Source organism: Dromiciops gliroides, chromosome 4 (genome assembly GCF_019393635.1).
Source record: "Dromiciops gliroides isolate mDroGli1 chromosome 4, mDroGli1.pri, whole genome shotgun sequence".
Taxonomy (NCBI): Eukaryota; Metazoa; Chordata; class Mammalia; order Microbiotheria; family Microbiotheriidae; genus Dromiciops; species Dromiciops gliroides.
Window position 1 is genome coordinate 235,782,509 of NC_057864.1, and position 17,346 is coordinate 235,799,854.

Consider the following 17,346-nt stretch of genomic DNA (forward strand, 5'->3'; position numbering starts at 1 on the left):
TAGAGGTTTATATAGGTGCCTAGAGTAGGTGATATTCACTGAAAAGAGAACTGAAAGACTACTGTAAGTCTTGCTTTGTTTTTCAGTGTGTGTGTGTGTGTGTGTATGTCTGTGTGTGTCTGTGTCTGTGTCTGTGTCTGTGAGAGAGAGAGATGAAATAAGTGCTGCTGGATTAGCTAGGTGGTGAAGTGGATAAAGCACTGACCCTGGATTCAGGAGGACCTGAGTTCAAATCCGGCCTCAGACACTTAAAACTTACTAGCTGTGTGACCCTGGGCAAGTCACTTAACCCTCATTGCCCTGCAAAAATCCCCCAAACTCCACCAAATCCAATGTGCATTGTTCCCTTTAGTGCTTGCAAAACAGCTGGGATCCTTTTTTTTTTTTTTTTTTTTTTGGTGAGGCAATTGGGGTTAAGTGACTTGCCTAAGGTCACACAGTTATTAAGTGTTAAGTGTCTGAGGCCAAATTTGAACTCAGGTCCTCCTGACTCCAGGGCCGGTGCTCTATCCACTGTGCCACCTAGCTGCCCCAGCTGGGATCCTTTTACTTTCCTATGTGGAATTGTGTACAGAAGCCTAATTTTGAGGTCCCCAAAGTTCTCTAGTTAGAAGTAAAACAAAATAAAGAAGCATGATTTGGGAGTAGTATCCCAAAATCAAACCTAGTCCATGTAAGCACAAAACTTGAGGTATTGGGCCTTAGTTATAAATACTAAAGAGTAATTTTGTTATTCAAATTCATATAGATATTTCTAAACTTTATTACTGTATTAAGGCTTGGTGCTGTTCATCTTCTGTGTTATCTATCTCTATGAGTGTGAACTCTCTGAGACAGGGAACAAGTCTTTTTTTTTGGTTCCTAGATCATTTTCCTAAGTTATTGATCTCAGGTTATATACTAAAGACATTGTACCAATGAGAATCAATACTTAGAAGCCTCAGTTCAAGGACAAAATCTAAGGCCCTTGACAATGGATTAAGGGAGGAAACCAAACTTAGAATGAAAAAAAATCCTAAAAAATTACTGCCTTCCCCCTAAAGTATTAGGGTATTGATCAGAGGGAGGAAGTCCCTTTAATTACTTCAGATCCCCTCTGACTAGCTGAGAGAGGAGCTTTTGAGTGGCTCAAAAGGATGAGTGGTTTTAGGAAGAATATTGTCCAGGGCTTCCCAGAAAGATTAAGTGACTATTGTTTTATTAGACGGACCTTACTATAAATGCAATAAATGTGTTTTATCATACTGTAACATTTTCCTTGTTCAAGATACTTCAAAATATCTTATATTAAAAAGATTTCTGACTTAACACTTACTAGCTGTGTGACCCTGGGCAAGTCACTTAACCGCCATTGCCCTGCAAAAAACCCAAAAAACAAAAAAAAGATGTCTGAAGGCACTGAGGGGACTCTGCTAGTTTCAATAACAACAATACTTAAATTTAGGATGTTAATAAAAATTGGTTTTGGAGTTCGGTATTAATATTTAAATAAGAAAGCATATTAAAAACCTCCTTTCAGTTTCTCTAAAAACATTAAGAAAGACTTTTCTAGGGGGCAGTTAGGTGGCACAGTGGATAAAGCACCGGCCCAGGATTCACAAGGACCTTAGTTCAAATAAGGTCTCAGACACTTGACACTTACTAGTGCAAATCACTTAACCCTTATTGCCCCGGAAAAAAAATAAACAAATAAATATATGAATGAATGAATGAATGAATGAATAAAAAGAGAAATACTTTTCTAACCTAAAAATACTTTCCAAACTTGTCCCACTTGGAAGGTAAGTTAGGTCAAGAACAAAAAAAGGCCTTTCTTAAGGAAACTAGATTAAGAATAGAAACCAAATTTGAGACAAAAATTCCTCTTTACTAGCTTATTTCATTGCTTTTCCCCATCCCCCTGCAAGTGACTGGTCTGAGCAAGGGAAATACTTTCTTCTTCATTCAGAAAGGATTGAAATGTTGATCCACAGGGAGATCCATTCAATCCTTAAGGTGATTGGCTAAGGAAGGAATTGAGTAGTTCCTGTTGAAAATTAATGGTTTGTTTTCTTCCTCCCCCACCTTTTCTTCTTTTTCTTCTTTTTTATTTTGGTAGGGTAATGAGGGTTAAGTGACTTGCCCAGGGTCACATAGCTAGTGAGTGTCAAGTATCTGAGAATGGCTTGTTTTCAAATAAGAATGTTAATTCCAAATTATATTTGAACATACTGTGACATTTTCCTTGTTCAAGATTCCTTTATATCTCAAATTGGTTTTGGTTAGAGATATGTCTGAGAGCATATTCAGGGAAATTATGTCAGTGTGAACATTTCTGTAAACTAGAAATGTTTATATATTAAACTTAAATAAATTTTTTTGGACAGACGTGTCTAAAATGCAGAGTATAGTATTAATATATTTTGTTCAACACAAACATTGAGCTGCAGGCAAAAATTTTGTCTTTAATTACAGTTGGACTCAGCATACCTCCTCTGGGATTAACCAAGAATAAATCTGCCAACAAAAATTCCTATATTCACTACATTCAAAGGGTTACTTTCTAGTGTGAATTCTCTGGTGTTGAATAAGTCCTGACCTATGCCTAAAGGTTTTCTTACATTCATTACATTCATAGGGCTTCTCTCCAGTATGAATTCTCTGGTGCTGAGTGAGTGCTGAGCTCTGATTGAAAGCTTTCCCACATTCATTACATTTATAGGGATTTTCTCCTGTGTGTATTCTCTGATGCCTAATAAGCACTGAGATTTGACTAAAAGATTTCCCACATTCATTACATTCATAAGGTTTCTCTCCACTATGAATTCTCTGATGTCTAATAAGCTTTGAACTCTGGCTGAAAGCCTTCCCACATTCATTACATTCATAAGGTTTCTCTCCAGTGTGAATTCTCCGATGCTGAATAAGATCTGAGCTCCCCCTGAAGGCTTTACCACATTCATTACATCCATAAGGTTTCTCTCCAGTGTGAATCCTCTTATGTTGAACAAGATGTGAGCTCCACCTGAAAACTTTTCCACATTCATCACATTCATAGGATTTCCTTCCATTGTGAATTCTCTGGTGCTGAATAAGGGCAGAATTTTGCTTGAAGGTTTGGCCACATGTATCACATCTATGAAGTATTTCTCTTTGATGTTTAACAAGGGGTGAGCCTACACTATAGCTTTCACACTCTTTCTGCTCAAAATCTTTCTTAACTCGGGGGATAATGTTGTGAGTGACTGTCACTTGCATGAAATCTTGCTTTTGCAAATCAGAACCATTCAGTCTCTCCCCTATAGGATTTCTATGATGTTCTTCTAAGGTACCTTCACATTCACAGTCTTTTTTGAAATCACGTCCCTGGATTTTACATTCTTGGGGTGTTTCTCGTGTTGCCCTCAGTGATTCTACTTCAGACAGTTTCTGTTTATGAGCTGGCCACTTGATCTCAGTTTTACTTTGATAACCTGAAATAATAAATAGAAAATGATGGATGTTGTTTGTTTCTTCTATTGAAGACAAAACAATCCTCTGTTCTCAAACAATGTAATCTCATTTTGAGATTAATACCTCCTAGTAGTAATGAAAAGAGGTAGGAATAAAGGAGGAATAGCATTTCTGGACCTCAAACCATTATAAGCAACAGTCATCAAACCATCTGGTATTGGTTAAATAATAGAACAGATTAGCCAAGGGAAAATATGACTCAATAATTTAGTGATCAATAAACCAACGAACAAAATATTTAGGAAAAACTCACTATTTGATAAAACATGGTAGAAAGAGTAGAAAATAATATGACAGAAATTAGGCTTAGCTCACCACCTTTCAACTTCTTCTACAGTGTATTCTGAATGGATATGCAACATTAGTATTAGAGATCATACCATAAAAAATCAGAAGAGACGCAGATCATATGGCTTTCTCGGCTGTACATAGGAGACATATCCTTAACCACACAAGGAATAGAAGCAACTATGATAGATAAAATGGATAAATTGATTACATGAAACTGAAAAGTTTCCATACAAACAATATTAATACCCCATAGGATAAAAAGGGGAGTAGTAAATGAGAGAAAAAAGCTTTTTAAATCAAATTTCTCTAATAAACATCTGGTATCCAAGATATATAAATCATATACAAACACATATATGTACATATTATAGACGCATATAAACATATACATACATACACACATATATCATCAAATACAATTCCTCAAAAGATAAATGGTCAAAGGATATGAACAGTTCTCAAAAGAATTGTGAATTGTTAACAACCATATGAAAGAATGCTTCAAATCATTAATAATGAGAACTAATTACAAATAAAATCAACCCTAAAATTTCATCTCACATCCAGCAAGTTGGCAAAGATGCCAAAAATCAATGCTGGAGGAGTTATAGGAAGATAGACAAGCTTCAAAGCAACTTCTAAAGACCTGGAAGTCCCCATTCCAAACAAGTTGCCCACCATCATTAGTCAGAAGGCTGTTCTACTTCTCTGTTGTATTGCTCAAGGAAGGCCCAGTGTCTTTACATACAAGAAGTTTTAAACTCCTCTGTATCATATTTAGATGGCAAAAAGAGCATGGAAATAGAATGGAGAAGGAGTGTAGGTAATAAACTATAGTTACAGACAAACAGAACATGTTTCAGACAAGGTGAGAGAAGGTAGTGACAGAGAATTACAGAATTCTTGAGCTAAAAAGGATCTCAAGAGATCAATTGATCCAGCCTTTTGCCTTCAAGTAAATTTTTACGAATACCAAAATAATTTTGAAGATTTGTTTTTTTATTTTATTTATTGAGTTATCCAGAGATTGAAATTGCATAAACAGCTCCCTAATAAAGGACATGAAGGATACTTTTGAGCCAGCTGAAAATTCTCCTACAAATTAAACCTTTGGCATCCCCAAATTAGGGAAAGTAGATTAACATTTTCCTCATAAAAATTATTAATACATTTTAATATATTGCCATGCCTTACCTGCCCTTCTGTATTCTAGATCAATTCCTTTGGACTTTCCTCATAGGTTTATTTTCTATCCCTATTATAATTTCAATCACTCTTTTCTGAGCTCACTCTAGTTTCTCCATATCTTGGTAAAGTATGTGAATCAAGACTAGATTCAATGCTCCTTGTTAAGGGGCTGACTGAGCCAAGTTGAAAATTATTTACAAACTGTAAATGTCTCTCTACTTTTAATATATTTTGCCCAGTGGTGCTACACTGCTAATTTATTAAGGCTCTAGTCAACTATGACCTACCTTCCCCCATTCCTACCCCACAAGGTTTTTCTTCTGTGCTTCTGCCTAGCTAGTCCTTTTTCCATCACACATATGTTTTGTTGCGTAATTTTACCACTAGATATAGAACCTTATTCTTATTGAATTCATTGTATTTTTTGTTTGTCGAAACATCTTAAAATTCATTCCAGTTTTCTGAAGTATGAACAAGCCCTACCTACTTATCATCTGGAGACATGGTGAACAGATTCTTGATTCCTCAACATTAGAGAACCTAAATGCACAGGTACACAAGAATGTTGTGTGGGGTCTTCCAGCTACTTGTTTATTCATACAGCAATACTATCGAAACAATATTCAAGTTATCATTTATCAAGTCTTCCTTGTCTATAAGCTCTATCCAATTTTCTCTTCCCAAAACAAGGTCATCTCATCAATAAAACCTTCCTAGATCTTCCTGATTATTAATGACTTCTTTCCCCTACTCCTAAGACCCCAACCAGAGCTCACTTAGGAGGTAATACTGGAGATAGTTGTATTGGTATTTTTTCTCCATACTATTCTTAAAAGACCCCCCCTGCCCCCCCAGGGTCTGATGTTCTGCTCTTTATCAGTAAGCACTTAATAAATGTTTTCTGTAGTATCTTATGATCTGTGCAGCTGCAAATTCACATATGGTTTCTTCTTAATATCTTTGCATTAATCACTGTTTTAAAAAACTAATTAAAGTAATACAAATTTTTATTTATAGTTTTTACCCCTCTTTCCCTCCCTCCCTCTTTCCTCCCCCTCCCTGAGGTGGTAAGTAATCAGATATGGGTTATACATGTACAGTTATATAAAACATTACCATATTAGTCATTTTGTACAAGAAAACTTGAATAAAAGAAAAACATGAAAGAAAATGAAAAATAACATGCTTCAGTTATGAATCATTATTGAAATTCAGGAATTTCTAGAATTATACTCTTGTCCTCCATGACATCTCAAAAAATAATGGTCAGAAAGCAGCATTTGTCAGCTATCCTAGAGTTCATGTCAGCAGTCCCTGTTGATATAAATATATCCAGGTCTTCTCTGTACTCTTTATTTCTTTCCACATTTTAGTACTACTATTAGTTTGTCAGCTCAGCTGATTAAAACATTCTAGTACTAACAATGGCAAGGCAAGGTTCAGTTCACATAAAAGCCAGACAGCACTGCAAATGTAACTCCAGGTTTACTGAAAATATGAGTCATTAGTCCCATGGAAAACAGAGAAAGGAAATATAAAACGACCAGTGAAAATCCATCCCTAATACTGGAAAAGCAAGAGGCTAGTTGTAATGCATTGGCAGTACCATATGTCAAAGATGGAATTATTTTAGTTTGTGTTTCCATCTTTTATTGTATCTAGGACATTTCAGTGAACTGTTCACATCTGAAAAGCCTCTAATAATAATTGTCACTGAAATTTCTATAGTATTTTAAGGTTTGCAAAGAATTTTATATATGTCATTTCATTTGTTCCTCCCAACAACCCTATTAGGGTTTATTACAAGTATTATTAACTACATGTTACAGATCATGAAACTCTAGCTCAGAAAGATGAAGTGATGTGGTCAAAGCCACTAAGTGTCAGAGGGAGGATTTGAACTCAGTTCTTTTTGGATTTCTGAGCACAGAGTTATTTCCACTATATTCTACTGTCTTTCTACCCCCATTGTCATTAAGCTCCCTTCCATATATCTTTCCTCTTTTGGGGGAAAGATCTCTTTTGATGGATATCAAAATTAGTTGAGTATTACCTTCTCAGCCTTATATAGTGTAAAAGCCAAATTAGATATACAGAGCATTAATCTCCCCCTTTAACTTTCCTTAAGAAAAAGGAGCCAGGGGCAGCTAGGTGGCGCAGTGGATAGAGCACCGGCCCTGGAGTCAGGATTACCCGAGTTCAAATCCGGCCTCAGACACTTAACACTTACTAGCTGTGTGACCCTGGGCAAGTCACTTAACCCCAATTGCCTTGCTTAAAAAAAAAAGAAAGAAAGAAAAAGGAGCCACTGAGCTTTAATCTATGATGGATCAGTTTTTTATTTTATTGCTTGGGAATTAATTAGACAACAAGAGTTGAAACCAATTAGGGAAATAAGGAAGGAGAAATACAAATGAATAATCTTAGATCTAAGCTTAGTCTATTTTCCTTTATAAAAATGACCGAATCCCAAACTGCCCGCCAGCCTGAGAACCAGCACACCCAAAGCCAAACACCAATCATGTGTTTCTGAAATCCTCTCGCCTGTGCTCACCACCACGGCTAAGTTTAACAGCCAGAGAATGCCAACTTCTGTTCCTGCCCTCACTTTTAAGCCCGCATACCGGAAGTTCCTCACATTCTCCTCCCCAAAAAAGGAGGTCCTTCAAAAGCCACTTCAGTAGCATGCGCAATCTCTCACATGATTCAGCTAAAACTTCCAATAAACTGGATTCTCTATATCTTTACCACAAATAATTTTTACCACAATAGGAATCAAGTTTGCCTAATCCTTCAGGAATAGCTTTTTAAGTCATCACCAGGTCTTAAATTCTTTTGGATTTTATTTTTACTGTCTATTAGTGCCCTAGTACAATCTGCTTTTTTAAAGTTTATGATTTTTCTTACTTCTCTTAGAATTTTATAGGACCTTGCATTTAACCATTCAACAAGCATTTCCCTCCAAGTTTCCCACCTTTAACTCCTCAATTAATCCTCCCTAATGGCAAGAAGTAAATCAATATCTTCTTCTGTTGATTTTTTTCTGCACCGACATAATGTCTTCAACACAATTCCAAAATCCACTTGCACATCCACCTGAGAAACAATCCATTGGATCATACTTTTCCCAACAGTGAACGTCTTCCATTACTACCAGATCCTGGTCTGAAGCTAATTACCAAAGGCAGTTTTTACCCATCTTTTTCACCTGATTTGAAGGGTAATAGATACCTATCATTTTGTCATCTTTGTTTTTTATCCCCTTTCCCTTTAACCCAAATAAGTTGTTGGCCTTCTTCTGGTTCCTGAGACTCTGACATTATATATTTATTTATGATATACAGTGCAACAGTGCCTCCTATTTTATCTCATCTTTCCTAAATGACCTTTACTTTTTTTATCAGTTGCTTTTTATTATTGTACAAATGAAGCAGTTATTGTTTCTAAGTCTTCCACTGCATGACTTATTAAACCTGACTTAACTCTGCTTATAGCAGAGGATGAAGGAGGTGAACGTTAGCATGTAGGACACAACTGACTTGCCTGTAAACTTAGTCAAGAGACATGACTGACCTCTAATTTAAAATCCTATGTGTTTAACAAGTTTAATTTGATTTTAGAACACATCTGTGAGCCTCCATAGGATAATGAAGACCAGATAAAGTCTTTTTCTAAAATTAGGATTGTTTAGTTGTTTATTCCAAATCCTAAAAGGACAAAGCAAGAAGACTAAATGAATCCCATCAGTTATTTCACCCTAACCAACTTATACCATTTCTCACCCTCACTGTAGTGAAGAGTAATGTTCGGTGTCCAGATATTTTCACACACCAAATTTTCTTAAGTCTCTCCCTTTCTCTTCTACTCAAGGCTTATAAGACATGGCTTTAGTTTCTGCTGTTATACTCAGTAACACAAAATATACAGGGAGAGAGATACTAGCCTTGGCTCCCAGCACCACAAGGATGCAGCATGGATGGACAATGCCGTCACCCTTGCTCCCTTCCCAGAAATGGCAGCCTCTCTGGTACCCAGCTAAGAACCACAGGAAGGGCAGTGATGCCATCCCACAGCTGATACTTGGGGCTCTGACCCCTCAGTTTCCCCATGTATTGGAAGGGAGACAGGTAGGAGGCAGACTAAAAGCACTCAGGGACACAACAGCATTGCTTCTATCCCTGCTCAGTGTGATCACACTGGTGTCATTTCTGAGCAGCCATGACCTAAATCTTTAGCAGGAGTCAGTGCAGCAGCTGCAGACTCTGAAACCACCCATGAAAGCAATACCTGGAGGGTCCTGCAAAGAGAAGAGGCAAAAGGAAAGAACCTCCCTGGGGCCAGCAGCCTCTGGGCTGGGCTGGGCCTGCCCACACTTACCCCAGACATCCTGTCAGAGCTGAGAGATGGAAAACAGCACAGGAATGGGAGTGCGGATTCTCCATTTTTATTTCATTCTCATTGGCTCAGAGCCTGATGTCTAATTCTCCTTGAACCAGCCAAAACCAAACCTCACTGAGCCCCTGATACGATTCCATGGGGCCTCTCTATTGAGAATCCCAAACTCAGAACATGGGGATCTTTTGTTTCTTTTACACAGGCTGATTGTCCTCTGTCATTCTTGGGCCTTCTGAGATAGAAAAGGAATTCAGAACCCAACAGAGAAATGCAGAGCTGAAAATAGTCAGGAATTTCATAAACTCTGCATTCTCCTGCCATTATTTCATTACTTCTTGCTTTTCTTCAGCAATTGTTTCCAAGAGGCACCTTGCTGGGGTCCTGCCTCTTGCCACTTGCTGCAGCTAGTCCAAGACAGCTTGGTGTTCCAAGATTTAGAAAGGTTTCTCCATCAGAGGTTCTATCCAACTAGTTCTGTTCATTAGTTTAGTGGTGGTAATGACATATTCTGTACCTCCATCTTCCATCTGAGAGAGAAATCTCAAGGCAGCAATTTCAGCTTAGGTCACACCTCCCAGGAAAAAGACCAAGGTAACTCTGTTTTCTCCTTGTTGACACTTCTTTTGCAATCCTGCTGGTAACTGCTGTTCTTCAAAATGGGGACCTGGAAGCATCTTCAGGACTTCCTCAATACTTCTCCATCCAGGCCAAGCGAGCAACTGAGCTAACCTGACACTGAGAGGCTAATAGCCACTGTAGACATAGGATATGTCATTGGGATTCTGCTCATTAACATTATCCATTCAGAGCCGCAAGGTTTTCCTGATTGTGAGGTAGTTGTTTCTACCACCAGCTTGTAACGATTGGAATAATGCCACCTGCTGGATACTTACTGTAGAAGAGTTCTGCCCATGAAGGGAAGGTCTTTGAGGGCAAGACCAGGAGTCTTTTCTTCAGGAGTCAGGAAGTGACGCAGACTAGTGGGAGGAGGAAGGAAGAGACTGGCGCTCAGTCTCGGTCTCTTTCCTTTGGACGCTGGCGGAGAAGGGAGCTAGAAATGTGCTCTCCCTTTAATAGATAGGAATCTAGGCCTTTTTCTCTCTCTTTACCAAATTCTTGTTCTCCTTAATAAATGCTTAAAAGTCTAACTCTTGCTAAAGCTTATAATTTATTGGCGACCACTCATTAGATATTTTAGACAGTTTAGCTAGAATTTTAGCCCTTAACAGGCTTGAGGTCTGAGCAATTCGGCTTGCTCTAGATTGTCTAAAGTCAGCATGTGTTCATAGCCATAGGTCTGGAGAATTTCTCTTTTGTAATAATCTAACACTTTCTGCTTGAGCCCACTATTGCACACAGACTGAAGGCAAACCAGTCTTAGTATCTTGATCAACGGATGTTTTTGGACAATAAAGTCCTCAATGTAATTGTTGACCTCATCGGTGTCTATTCCAGACATAAACTCTTGCTCCATTGTTAGCTTATCAAAGAAATCTTCAGAAGTGGTAATGTCTTTGATCAGCTCCACAATGGAGGTGTGGTTTGCCCTTGCTGCTTGCATGTGAGGCAGCTGGGAAACAAACTGCTTAATCTCACCAACTGTCTTTGCATTGTGCCTTTCCTTAAAGGCTGCCAAGATAATCTTGGCTTTCTTGCTCAGGACTGAGCCCACGGTGTTGAAGTTTTTGTCCCTGATCTCGGCATAGAGCCCCTCTGCAAAATTGAGCTGAAGCTTCTTGGCTTCCGTGGGTAGATCCTTGCCACTCTCCCCTTGTTTCTTAGGAGTGAACTTCTCTGGAGGTAGTTTTACATAACTATTCTGAATGCCATAAATTTCATTGATGAGTCCTTCATATGTAAGTTGAGTGGTTAGAGGGGTTAACAAGTCTACATTCCGATCAAGCAGCAAGAGAGTATCAAAACCAGGAAATATTGAATTCTGGCTTTCAGTGAATTCTCTCTTCATCCTAATCATCATGTTGGCCACTTGCCTCGCACAGTCCCCCCTGCCAAAGATCTGGGAGATGGTTCTGTACAAGGCTTGCAAAGTCATCAGTCCTTTCGCGGTGTGGCACAGGCTTTTCTGGTCATTCTCTAAATAACACTCTTTAGAAGCACTCTTGGATTCCATGGATAACAAGTCACCATCAAATGGAATGAGGTCTAGGCTGTACTCTTCTCTATGGATGAAGGATCCCAGAATACCCTGATCCTTCCCGCTCTGCTCACACAACAAGCTCCGGGGCGTGGGACAAAAAAATGTGGAAATTTCTTGCAGGGGAGCACCTATCTTCACTGAGTACATTTTCAGCAATTATATCCATCCATTCTAGCCTGGGACTGACAAAAAAAAAATAATGTTCTTGACGTCAGCAGCAGGCAGACGACTTCCCTTAAGCGTGAACATTTTTTCCACCTCTTGTTCCTTCAATTGCGAATACTGTGCAATCAATCCAAATGGTCCCGTTAGGTATTCATCCCAAACTATTGCCTTGCTGCCCACACATTTGTCCAGGAACTCCAACAGCTCTCTCCTCACTGCCTCACGCAGCACGTTCATGTTCACCCGCCCATAAGACAGGTGTGCCGCCATCTTGCTGCCACCCTAGCCCAGGTAGGTGGGCGCCGCCACCCCCTCCCCTTGGCCGGCTGCCCACACCCAACCGACCTTTACTTTTTTAGTCTAACTCTCCAGTAATAAGTACTATTCACTACTAAAGAGGGAAAACAGAGGAGACAGGAGGCAAACAGGCAGAAACAAATGGAGTGGAAGAAGAGCTGCATAGGGTTATGAACAGAGTAGATATCAATAAATCTTGATTAGAAAATGAGGAGCCACTGAAAAACAAGTTTTAAAAAGTGATACATTTTGGGCAGCTAGGTGGCTCAGTGGATAAAGTACTGGCCCTGGATTCAGGAGGACCTGAATTCAAATCTGGCCTCAGGCACTTGATACTTACTAGCTCTGTGACCCTGGGCAAGTCACTTGACCCTCATTGCCCCACCAAAAAATAAATAAAAATTTTTTAAAAGTGATACATTTCATCCCACTGCTCCCACAGCAACAAGTGTCAGGCACCCCTGTTTGGCCTGTGTCTGAAAGCTGCTAGCAAAAAAAATTACCACATCTTTCTAAGTATTAGGAAGGATGCTATCAAGCAAGAATTCAAAACAACAACAGGAGAGAAGTAAAAAGAGCTCCTGGGCAAAAAAGAGAGAGACCTCTGACACTCTAATGTTTCTAATAATATTCCTCACCTTTTTTGTTCTTCCCAGACAGAATGCCCCTCCTTACCATTTTGTAGGGGATAAGATTCCTTAGGTTCACACTTGAGCTGGGTTTCAATGGGTTGCATATTCAGTGACTCCTTTGATGTTCTTGGAGGTGTCATCTCCTTCCAGACCATTCCTGGTCCATGTCCATGGGTCTGAACCTAGAAACAATTGGCTTCTGTTTGGTCTTAGTAGGATTAATTATGTAAAGTGAAGCTAAAATCTCTTAGAATGGAGTGCAGGGAACATTCACTCAAAGGCCAGAGAACAGATGAAAGAAATTAGTATTTTTTCCCTTAAGGATAATAGGGAGACAAGATAGAGGAAAAACTAGAGAGAAAACCAACACAGAGATTAATAACTCTGTCTTTTGTTGTTTTGTCATTTCAGTCATGTCTGACTCTTTGTGACTCCATTTGTGTTTTTCTTGGCAAAGATACTAAAGTGGTTTGTGATTTCCTTCTCCAGCTCATTTTACAGATGAGGAAAAAACAGGGTTAAGTGATGTGCCCAAGGTCACACAATTAAGTAAGTATCTGAAGCCACACTTGAACTCAGGTCCTCCTGACTTCAAGGCAGGCACTCTATCCACTGCATCACCTAGCTGCCCTAGCTATGCCTAGTATAGGCTTAAAATGCATAACTCTCTTCCCACTGCCATGAAGATATCCTCTTGCTCTGGTCTAGGGTTCCATGGCCTTGCTTTCTTATTTTTCCTTTTTAAAAAAAGTTTTATTTTATATATCTTTTGTTTCTTATACCAGTCATTCTCCAATAATTACTCCCTCCCCTCCTTCCCCTTTAACAGTAAACAAGGAAAACTGGTAAGTAAAATTGATGGCCAAAGTAAATTTATCTGACTACATATGCAACCCTCCACGTCCCACCTTTCTTTCAAAAAGAGTGAAGTATGTTTCATTATCTATCTACATTTTTGCATCCTAACTTTCTCAGGACAGATCACACCAATCTCCTTCCTACCTGCTGGCCCGGTTCATCAAGCTCTTTCTCCAAGTCTTCCAGCACTGTCACTGCCTCTTCTCCACTCCCTGGACGATGCTCCTGCACCCAAGTCTGGAGTTCCTCAGGAAGGATGGTCAGGAACTGCTCCAGAACCAACAGCTCTAAGATTTGTTCCTTTGTGTGCATCTCTGGCCTCAGCCACTGATGACAGAGTTCCCGGAGCCTACTTAGAGCCTCACGAGGTCCAGGGGTGTGGTGGTAGGCAAACTGTCTAAAACGCTGACGGAAAATCTCCTGACAGGGGGGATTATTTCCTTCTAAGCAGGATTCTTGTTCCCAAGCATGGACCTCCTCATCTTCTACCTTCACTATGCAAAGTCCTTCTTGTTCTTGCAGAAGAAGAGTCTTGCTATATTCTGACATCCTGTCTTAGAATAGGTCAGAAAAGCTTCCCTTCAGCTGGGGTCTAGATGTTGGGAAGATATTATCTCCAAGGGTCTTTCTAAGGTATAAGAAATGATCATTAGTGTTCAGAAATATAGGGAGCCTAGGGAGCCAGACTCAGGCCTGAGACCTGTAAAATGGTCTAGAAGCAGGACAATTGTTAGCCCATAGAGCAAAATCATGCCAAAATATAGATATCATGTGTGTCTTGCTTATTGGAGGTTGGATCCACTCTGTAAAATATAATGGGTTTTTTGTTGATGCCCAAAGGCCCCAACCAGAGGAGATTAATCTAGATTGATTGAATTAAGTGAAACTGACTGAGAGTGATTAACTTTGCTGATTAACCTACTTAAAGTTAATTAAATTGAAAGCACACCTGGCAGGCCCTCAATAGGGTATTGTTCTCAGAAGCTAAGGACTTTGAACTCAACAATGAGACCACCCTCAAGTCCAGTGAACCAAAGGATTTGGGTGACACTGACCAATCAGCTTGAAGGACAGCCTCTTGGGGGGGGGGGCAGTAGGGAGGCAGGAAGAGGAAGGGCTCTTTCCTCTCTCAGTTCACCAAACACCCTCATGGTGGAGGACTGGGGAGAAGAAGGAGGCCAGGTTGAACTCTTATCTCTCCTATAGGAGAGAGAGGTTTTTTCTTGGTTTTCTGACCCAGGTGTTCTCTCTTTACTCTTTAATAAATACTTAATGCCCAAAACTGGTGCTAATGCTTCTAATTTATAAGTAAACCCTAGCTAGTTTTTCCCTCACACTGGAGGCAGAAAAAAGGTGACCCATTAGATTTTAAATGTCACAACTCCCACCATCTTAGTAAAGGAACTGATGTATTATAGGTCCAGTTAACCAGATTTTTTTAAAAAATTCAACAAATATTTATTAAGCACCTACTACTTGAAAATAACGGTGTCAGTTATCAAGGATTAAAAGGCAAAAATCAAACATAGCTGACCACCAAAGAGCTTTTCTACTAAGAAGATTTGACACATATACAAATATGTAAATACAAATTAATATGAATTATTTTCAAGAAACAGAGTGACAATGATTTTGACTATCAAGAAAGGTATTACTTAGGAGGTGAAATCTGAGTTGTGTTGCGAAGGAAGCTAGGAATTCTATTAGGTGGAGATGAGGAAAGAGCAAATATGGAGAACCAGTTATTCAAAAGCATGGAGACAGGAAATAAAATGCTTCTTATGGAGAACAAGCAGGAAGAGATTTAAATTAAAACAAACAAACATATCTATGCAGGGGGCAAATATGAGGTTTGTTTAGATAGGAAAATTAACCTAGTTTGGGACCTTCACTCATCAGCACAATTTTTTAGTAACTTCATTTTAAATATGTTATCCAGTATTCTCAAGGATTCCCATAGATAACATCTACAAATATCTTTATAGAACCTGTGCTTGCTTATTTATATGATTTTGTATCTAAATTCTGCACTACTTTCTTGACTTGACTGATTTTACATGCCCATATTTCTATATAATCTCTCTAGCTGTATAGCTACATACGCATGTATCTATATATACACATGTGTATATGTGCATACATATGTACATTTATAACATTTCTACATCCATCTTATTTTATTTAATAAACATTTACAAGCAGGTTATGTTTGCACATATGGAAGCATACTTTTATCTAATATACTTAAATTGCTTTTGCCTCAGTTTCCTCATCTCCTAAATGAGGATAACAGCACCTGCCTGGCAAGATCAAATGAGATATAATTGTAAAGTGTCTGGCACAGAGTGTGCCCTATCTCAACAGTTTGCTATCATTATTTAATATATAGGAAACCTTTTCCTGATCCTCAATTCTAGTGATTTCTCTCTGTTCCCATTTATCCTGTACACAGCTCAGTTGTACAGAGTCGTTTGCTGGTTGCCTTCCCCCATTTGACTGTGTGAACTCCTGGATAGCAGAGGCTGTTTTTTGCCTTTCTTTCCATCGCCAGGCTTAGCACAGTGCCTGGCACATAGCGCTCAGCGGCCCAGTCACCCTTCCCAAGCTACTTTTTGTTTCCCGACAAAAATGAAAAGTCTCTGCCTTCAAGAAACTTATATTCTATTGGCAGTTGTCATATTGAATGGCAGGCAGTAGAGAGTTCTTGTTTCTCAGCTGCTTTCAAATAAAAAAAATTCACCTGCCACAAATGAAAGAGATGGGCGGGGAGGTAGGAGGGGGTGGGGGGAAGGACTACCTGTTGGGTCATGGATGGATAATTCCTTATCAGAGAGAAGCAGCTTTCCAAAAAAAAAAAAACAACAACACACACACACAAAAAACTGGCTTCTCGGAACATTTTCTCACCTTTGTGAGATAATGGGGAGATAATGTATCGCTAATGACCGACCTCTCATTGGGGATGACAGGAGGGTCTTACAGAGCTTCTCCCTCAAACCCCTCTACTCCGGTGCATCTCCTCCTCCTCCCTGCCCTGCCAAGGAAAGACGTCACGGGCAAAAGCTGTTACCATGGTGACCGTGGAACACCCCCTCCCCGCCCCCCCCCAACTTTACATCAAAAAGTGAGGATTCAAGCCCCTCCCCGGGTCTTCCCATCCGGCCAGGATGGCCGCAGTGACAGGAGGCGGGGGCGGGATGGCCTGTGGGAACCAAACAGACTGGACCGCTGAGTCCGCTAACACGGACTCACCTCACAGGCGCTATCGATTCCGTGTAGTCGATTCCGCTGCCGGGACTGGAACGGCCAACACGTCTGCAGGCTCTGGAAAGTAGTGCGCGTGCGCCAACGTCTCTGGACTACATTTCCCAGAGGCCTCTGGGCTTCCAAACTTAATCTCTCAGAGGTCTCTCCAATGATATGGTCTCCTTGAGTTTAGAGAGTTTAACTTCCTTAGTTCGTACAAGCACCCAATTCCCTGCTCCCCAGCCCTTGCCTGTATCCTTACTCCTAAATCCGCATGACAATACTGAGCGTGTGCAGGGTGAGAGTCTATTGATCAAAGGTGGAGCAGATAATAGGCCGCCTGTCTTTACTGATTAAAGGCATGGCAACCACTACTGCGTCTTCCTCTTTCCTCTTTCTCCTTCTATCACTCTTCCTCTCCCTAATTTTTTTCACGTCATTTCTCCGTGTTTTGTCATAAAATGCGAGTCATGTTGTGTGGCAATTCTTGAGTAAAGGCTTTGAAAAGTATAAAGCTGTCTAAAAATGGAGTCAGAATATTATTAACATTATTAGTATTAGTAAGTTTTCAGTTAACATGTCTAATATAATTGGAAACTGCAGGCAGGTTTGTAACTGTTGGGA

At 39.7% G+C, this 17,346-nt stretch overlaps 2 pseudogenes; both read right to left on the reverse strand.

Moving 5' to 3' along the window:
• Positions 1 to 16,811, reverse strand: part of LOC122752982 — a 48,682-nt pseudogene extending 31,871 nt beyond the window's left edge.
• On the reverse strand, positions 9,801 to 11,959 carry LOC122752969 (annotated as a pseudogene).
• Positions 16,812 to 17,346: the final 535 nt, after the last annotated feature.